This window comes from Cryptomeria japonica, chromosome 11 (genome assembly GCF_030272615.1).
Source record: "Cryptomeria japonica chromosome 11, Sugi_1.0, whole genome shotgun sequence".
NCBI classification, from domain to species: domain Eukaryota; kingdom Viridiplantae; phylum Streptophyta; class Pinopsida; order Cupressales; family Cupressaceae; genus Cryptomeria; species Cryptomeria japonica.
In genome coordinates this window covers 621,821,992-621,830,011 of record NC_081415.1, presented here as the reverse complement: position 1 = coordinate 621,830,011, position 8,020 = coordinate 621,821,992, and positions in this window count along the sequence as shown.

The window sequence follows — 8,020 nt, the reverse complement described above, 5'->3', positions numbered from 1 at the left end:
AGGTGTCACTATGGGTTCAGTCTTTTCTACCTTATTCTCCACTATCCCCTCTTTTTTGTTAGTTTTCTCTTCTTCCTTTTCCTTACCGGTTTCTTCACTCTTCTCTTCTTGCTTATCTTCATTAATGTTCATTACCGGTGGTGGTTGAGTATCTACAGTCTGATTATCTACCGGTTGCTCCCCATCCTTCTTTTCTTCTTCATCTTTCTTTCCTCCTTATTCCTAATCCTGGTCATGTTGTTCAACCATCTGAACATCTACATCATACACATCTATATTATCACCATTATTATCACCATTATCACTATTATCATCATCAGGAATAAACACTGGTTATGTTTGTGTGTTCATCGATTGGTCATCGGGCTTAAAATCAATAGGTTTAATACCTTCTAGAAAAACTTCACCCTTAAGCTTTATAGGTTCAACATCCTTATCATATTCCTCTTTAGTAGGAATTAGACCCAAAGAATTCTTTAACAAAATTTCAGTCTCTTGCAAGATTGATTGAGTCTCACCAATTAACATCCTTGTCAGTCTTTTCTTAGATCTAAAGGAAGATTTTGCATTCAACAAAATATCATCTAATTCTTCCTTTGTGGCTTCTAGTTGAAGACTTTTGAGTTTATAATCAACAAATTCTTTGTCCTGCTTCATTGTAGACTGCCACCTTGCATCAATTTTGTTGTAGACTGAATTCGATATTTTCTCTTCCAGCTCAATAAGGGCTTTACTATATTTTTTCATCATATACACAACTGCATCTTCTATTAACCTTTGTTCATTCTCACCAAGATTATCATACAGTTTATTCAATCCCTTAAAAACACCATATTCCATAATACTTCTTAATAATTTATCAAGAGTAGTAGGTTTATTTTCCAGTTTCTCCAGAGATTTGACACTGGAGGTTCCAAAAACCTTATATTTCTTGCGACTAGTCCTTAGGACTTTCTTCTCTTTATCAGATTTAGTGTCTTCATCATCTGCATCTATTGGTGCTGGTTTCTAAGCTTGTTGCTTCTTTCTTTTACTAGTTTTAACCGGTTTAGTTGGCAGATCAACAACCTTTCCTCTTCTCTAGAACTGAATCTTTGAATATTTTACTACTAGTTTCTCTTTCTTTATAGCTGTTGGTTTCTCTTTTTTTGCAACTTTCCCTTTTCCAACTCTAGTTTGCATACTGGTGGAGGTGCCAGTTGGAGTACTAGATGTTCTATCCTATTGAGCAACATTCTTTTCTCTAGCTTCAACAATGGCTTCCTTTGTGAATCCATCTTGCTTAGCAAAGGCTTCAACTTCCTTTCTAATTTTCTTAGCTATCACCAGTTGGTTAAGTTTTGAGTACACTTGAAGGGATTTCTCCTTGTAAGTGCCAAAACATTCTGATGTTTAATCAACCAGTTTTCCAAGTAGATGGTCAGCATATGCAATCAACAATTTTTTATCAACTTCATACCCCATGGGCATTAGCCAAGTAGTCTAGGGTTATACAACTTCCATCATACAAGTATCTATGTCCACCATAAAATAAATTGTTTTCTCATACCGGTTAACTACCTTTGCCTGTATCCTTTCTCTTGCATGCATTTTCTTCTGAAAATATTTGAAGTATCCCCATGCAATCTTATCAAAATTATTACCAAGCATCCTAATGTTGTTCTTCATTTGCATTAAAATAGGTGTTCCTCCAATCCATTGAATATCTCCAATACCAAGAAAAGAATTTTGAAAATAAAAGAGTAGATGAAGAATGAGTTGACCAAATTTGAACCTCAATCTTTTATCCTTCTTAATAGCCTCCAAGTTCAGCATCAATTGACTTCTCAATGCTTTAGATAGATCATAATCAACATCTTCTATGATAATCTAGTATGCAGTATGAATAGCAGCTACCAATACACTATTCATTCTTCTTGAGTAGTATATCCTATAACCAATCACCATAGAAGCATATTTCACTTCCGGATCACTGATATTTTTCACTATCATAGCTCTGTTATCCCATTTGGATCCTATTATATTTTCTACATCATTCTTTGGAATGGATCTCAGTAAAGGGACTTCACCGGTTGCACACACTCTGGTAACTGCGTGAATAGATTACTTAGAAATTTCATGTGGTCGGTTGAGCCACATAAACTGGTCATGTATCCTTCTAAGCACATATCTAACATGCTCATCAACAAATTCATCAATGAAATTGAGTGCATGATGAAACCCTTTGTTGGTAACTCTCTTGTATTTTTCCTTTAAAATACCATTTTCATCACACAGTACTCTATATTGATAAAAAATAGCAACCATACCCAAATCTTCCAATTTACAATGGTAAAATGATCTAACATCTTCAACATGTAGTACATTGTAGGGTACTCTAGATAGGGCTTCAATGGGATGAGTTTCTTCATATTTTAAATGGATGTCTTTTAAATTCAGGTTGTGGCCTATTGGTAACATCAACTAGATGTGGTGTATCCATTCTTGACATATCAATCTTTAGAAATAGAGATCAAAATTTCTGAAAAATACCTTTTCTTGCTTCTACACTAGGCTTTTAGACATCGACGAAGTTCTCTAAATAGATTGCCAATCTCAAATCACACTAGATTACTTCGAATCATTGTCAAATAGGTTAGATGCTGCTAACACAAATTCAATTGTTCTCTCTTCACTCTCCAAGTGCTCATACAAATGCAATGTGACAAAAAAATTTTAAAAAGTTCCTTTTATTTGCCTATTAACTACCACATTAAATGCCATTACCAATAAAACCCTAAAATGTCTTATAACACTATACCAGTTCTCATAACACATCAAGCCTACCAATTTGATCACATAATTACTTCTCAACATCATATAATATCAAAGTATGCAGATTTCACATACCTCATGTTCCTTCAGGGGGTTCTGAAATAGATGTAAAATTAAGTTCCCCCTAAGCTGTATAAACAACTTAGTTTGTCAGTGAAGGGTTCTCCACACTAGGTAAAGAGATAGGATCTTTAGATTATTTTACTTCAGTTACCTCATTATCCTTCTTTTTCCAGATTCTATTCATTTCAGCTCTAGTCTCCTCCACATCAAATTTCATCTTCTCTTTCTGGTCACCTGATTGATTCACCAGTTTGTTTACTTTAGCTTTGCAGAACTTTGCCATATGCTTGGTTTATGACAATGATAACAAGCCATACTAGAAGATCTCCAAGGTCCAACATTGCCACTGCCAGACCTTCTTCTATAGTTCATAGCCACATGAGAAAAGTTATTACAGATTGTGCATACCACATTCATTCTCTTCTCCATCTCATAGGGACTAGACCAGTTAGAATGGGGTCTTTGCCAATTTTGAATTCTCCAGTCATTGAAATTCCTTCTCCAATCACCAATAGATATTTGATTCATGTGAGGAGTAGGATTATTTTCTCCATGCTTGCATTCAATAGATCTATTCCCATACATATTTCATGTGTAACAATAACCTTCAAATATTTTAGGCATATATCTCTGATTAGTATTAGGTCTATAACCAGTATTAACATCAGTTCTTCTACAAATATTAGTAGTATGTCCTAGCTTATGGAAATTGAAACATACAATTTTATAAGATTTCTTACCAGTGGTTTTCTGAATCTTAGGAGCAGGTTTACCTTCATACATGTTGACCTTAGTGCTGAAAGGTTCTCCTTTCTCAAATGTATTGTATCGTAACCCAGATGTATCACCATTCATCTGAGATTGGATCTGTTCATCCAACATGGTAGAACTCTTGTTAAATTTTGCAAGCTTCCCATTAGCTTCCACAAGCTTTTTAGTAAGATCTTCATTCTTCTTCATAAGATTCTCTCTAAGAGACATTTCCATATCAAGATCTACTTTGGTTTCATCTTTTTCTTTTTTCTCCTCATGCCAGTATGCATATAGAGTGCCATTTTCTTGATTTATCTTAAAGATCTCATGATCTTTCTCTTTGATCTTGTCTTGAGCTACCCTTCTTGCTTCAAGTTCTTGACTCATCCAAATTGTAAGGGCTCCAAGATCTCTCCTCAAGCTATTTTTCTCACCATTTAGTTTCTCCACTTCCTCAACCAATGCATCTATGTTGGCATATGCACACTCCAATGAGACATTGTAGGTGATTGAAGGTTTTGTCATTGATGGCAACCTTACAATCTTATGGCACCAACAATGCATTACACCGGCAAGGCATTTCACTGGCAAGATAGTTCACCAGCATCAACAGATCACATTCTACACCAGCACTTAGACCATCGGCACTGGCATAGAGAAAGGAAGCATACCAGCACAGAGGCCGATAGGATTTTTGATATATTATATTTTGTTTATTATTGTAAAAACTTTGTAAGCCGACTTGGCAAGTTGTCAAATGACTCTTATATATAAGAGAGATCATTGTAGACATTTAGTAAGTGAATGGAGCGAAAAAGAAGAAGATATTAGGTAGACCTATTATGCGAAATATAGGTTAAAGGTTTTATGTAAAGAACAGAGTAGAAACCGGTACTGGATCTAGCATTATTGATGCTATTGTAAAGCAGTACAAGATATTGGATTTGTATAATCCACATTGTAAGTCAATGAGACTTCCCATTGAGCAGTGAGCTCTAGGAAATTGGCCTTCTTGCGTGTGCAGGCCCCTCTTGTAAGTAATATTCTCTTATTGGCCAGTAAGTGAATATTGTGGGTCACAAATCCAACCAAGGTTTTTCCCACACTGGGTTTCCTCATTAAATCCTTGTGTCATGGTGTGTTTTTCATGTGGATGTTTTTAATTATGTTTATTGCATTATTTCTTGCATACCGGTATACTATTATAATATGTTCTACATGTTTTAAGTTAAGAAATTCAATACACTAGTTAGATACTGATTCACCCCCCCCCCCTTTTCAGTATCTGTGGGAATCCTAACAATTGGTATGAGAGCCTGGTCCTCTATTTTCAGAAGCCTAACAGCTTGAGGAAGATCTTGACACTAGTAGAGATGGAAAATCTGATGAAGCAACTTGAAGCAGCTCTCTCAGATTATGATACAGAGAAATTGAAAAATATCAAACTAGAAGATGATCTAAAAGTAGCTCAGGATATCATTCAAGCACTTCAAGAGAATCTTACTATTGCAAGAAATAAGAGAAGAGAACTTTATGAAAATATGCAAAATGAGAATGATGAAAAGGAATCACTTAATGATATGATAAGCAAGTTGAAACTGGAGAACATGACAACAAAGAATGAGATGCAAGATATGACTATGAGATTTTGTAAATAAATTGAAGATAGGAAGAAGAATGAAGAAGAATTGACCAGAAGACTAAGTGATGCAACAAATGAAAACACAAGACTTAGCTATGAAAATGATTTATTGAAGATAGATCTGATGCACACTCAAAATGACTCCAATGAACTGATGAAGCAAAAAGTAGTCTTGGAAGAGAACTAGAAACTGCAAATCAACATAAAGAAAAATTCAAGAAAAGATCAGAGGAACTTGGTAACTTGCTGAAGAATCAAAAACCTAAAGGTGACACTTCTAGAATTGGCTTTGAAGTTGGTGAAAGCTCTGTTACTGCAAACACATAAGATCATAGCAAACCGGTAAGGCAACCTAATGCTTATAAATTCAATGGAAAATGCTTTAACTGTAATAAGTATGGTCATAGAGAAAATGAATGCAGATCTAGAAATTATCAGAATATCAACACAGCCACCGATCAATGTTCAAAATGCAACAAAGTTGGTCACAACTCTGAAAATTGTAGAATGAATGTGAGATGTTATGTTTGTGGAAGATTTGGATATTTATCTAATCAATGCAGAACACAAACTAGCATAGGTTATGGGAAAGCTATTCAGAAGAATAATGTGACTTGTTATGCATGTAACAAGATTGGGCATATTGCAAAATTCTGTAGAAGTAAAGGATCACCGGCAGACAACAAAAGTTCTAGCTTGAAAGGTAAAGAAAAAGTTGAAGAGGTTAAGCAAGAATTCTCAAAACAATGGATTAGAAAAGCTGATCTAAATGTTGGGAATACTCCTCCACTGGTAGAACCAATCAATGCTTCATTGGTAGGATAGAGTGATGCTTCACTGGCAGGATAGAGTAGTGCTCCACCGGCAGGAAGTTCTTCATCAAATTGAAGAAAGTTTCCTTGAGGGTTTGGCAATCGAATGACACGTGTGCTATTATTCCCTCGGTTAGAAATGAGAAGTTGGAAATTACTTCATTACCGACAGACAATGTTAAGTGAATACTTAACCAACATGCATTACATGTGGTATATGGCAAATAAACACTATAAATTTGTGGTTTTGGCTCCATTTCGTTTCACCATGATTTCAAACATTCGTAGAGCGCAAAATTTGCATAGCTAAGGGACTTCAAGAAAAGAGGCGAAGCACTTCAAGCAATCAATCCATCCAAGATAGAAAAAGGTACTTATCATCATGGCATCCACCTCTGCACTTGAATATATAGCAAACCCTACTGTAGTCGAGGTTATAAAACACCCTAGGCCCGTATTTCAACTAGTTCCCAAGGTAGCAAAGAAAGATGACAATATAGGTTCTTTCTCTCAAATACCAAAAGGAGTTGTTTATGCTGAAGACCCCAGAATTTGCATTCACTGTAACATAGAGGAATTGGGAGATGAAGAGATCAAAACAGTTTATAAATCTATCATATGTGATAATTCCGAAAATGTGAAACCAGAACATAAAATCATTGAAACCCTAGGATTTTTTGAAATCCTTTGCATTCCTAAATTTCCCAAGGATGTGATTAGGATAGTCTTAAGTAGGGTACATGGTGAATTTTTCTGGTTAGATGCAATTCACAAAATCACCAAGGAAGATGTGAAAGTTGTCACAAGGTTACCATCCACCGGTAAAAGACCAGAAAAGACTAAAAAGGTCTCCAATGACCTAGTAACTAAACTAGCTGGTGCAACATCCGACAGAATGTCCTTGAGGGTAAATGATGTAACAGATATAAATGTGAGATTTGTTAGCATGATTTTAGGGTATAAAGCTACTCATGCAAATAGACTCAACTCAGTTTCAAGTTTACGCATTAAGAGTGCTTATGACATGATTACAGACAATGTGAAAATTGACATATGTGAATGGTTAAAAGATGAGTTAATTGACAACTTAGGCAAGATAAAGAAAGATAAGAAAGGAACTTTTAGGTTTGGTAATTTGCTTGTATGCTTGATGCTACACATAACCAAGCAGGTTCCCGGTATAGGCTATAAAGTACTTGGATTTGATATATCGGTAGGAAAACAATTGACATAACTATTCAACAACATGGGTGAAAACAAAGAAAAGAATATCCATGAATACTTTCAAGCACTTAAGGTCAAAATGAAGAAGAGAATCAGATTATCATAGAAGATTCTTGACAAGTACAAGGATGATATATGTTTTATAATAAAAAACGATGAGATTTGGATGGAAGCAGTCATCCGAAGAACAATTTGGGTAACAAAGATGGGTTATGAGACAGAGGATCATATAATTGAGACTTATGCTTAAAGGACTTTTGGAAGCTCCAAACGAACCAAAGGAAGAAGTATTTGGTAGTGTTGAGACAATAGAAAAACAAATTCAATCTAAGAAGAGAGTGAAAAAGGTTGAGGCAGTTGTGAGAAGAGGTTCTAGACAGGCAAAAGCTATTAAAGGAGATGTATTAAAGCAAACCAGTATCACTGAGGATGAGCTAGGAACTCTACAGCCTGAGACTCACCTATCATCGATAGGCACTTCTTCAGAGAGTGACATGCCTATAGCTTTCAAAAGAGTTGTAAGGAAAAGAGATCCTTCACTGGCAACCACACCCTCACCTAGGAGAACTAGACAAAAACAACAAGCAGTAAGATCTCTGGTTAAAAAGACTACACCAAAGAAGAAACTGACACCCAAGAAGAAGAAGAGAACAAAACAAAACTTGGCTCCTCTTGACATATTGCTAAATGAAATTACAGAGGAAGGGAAACT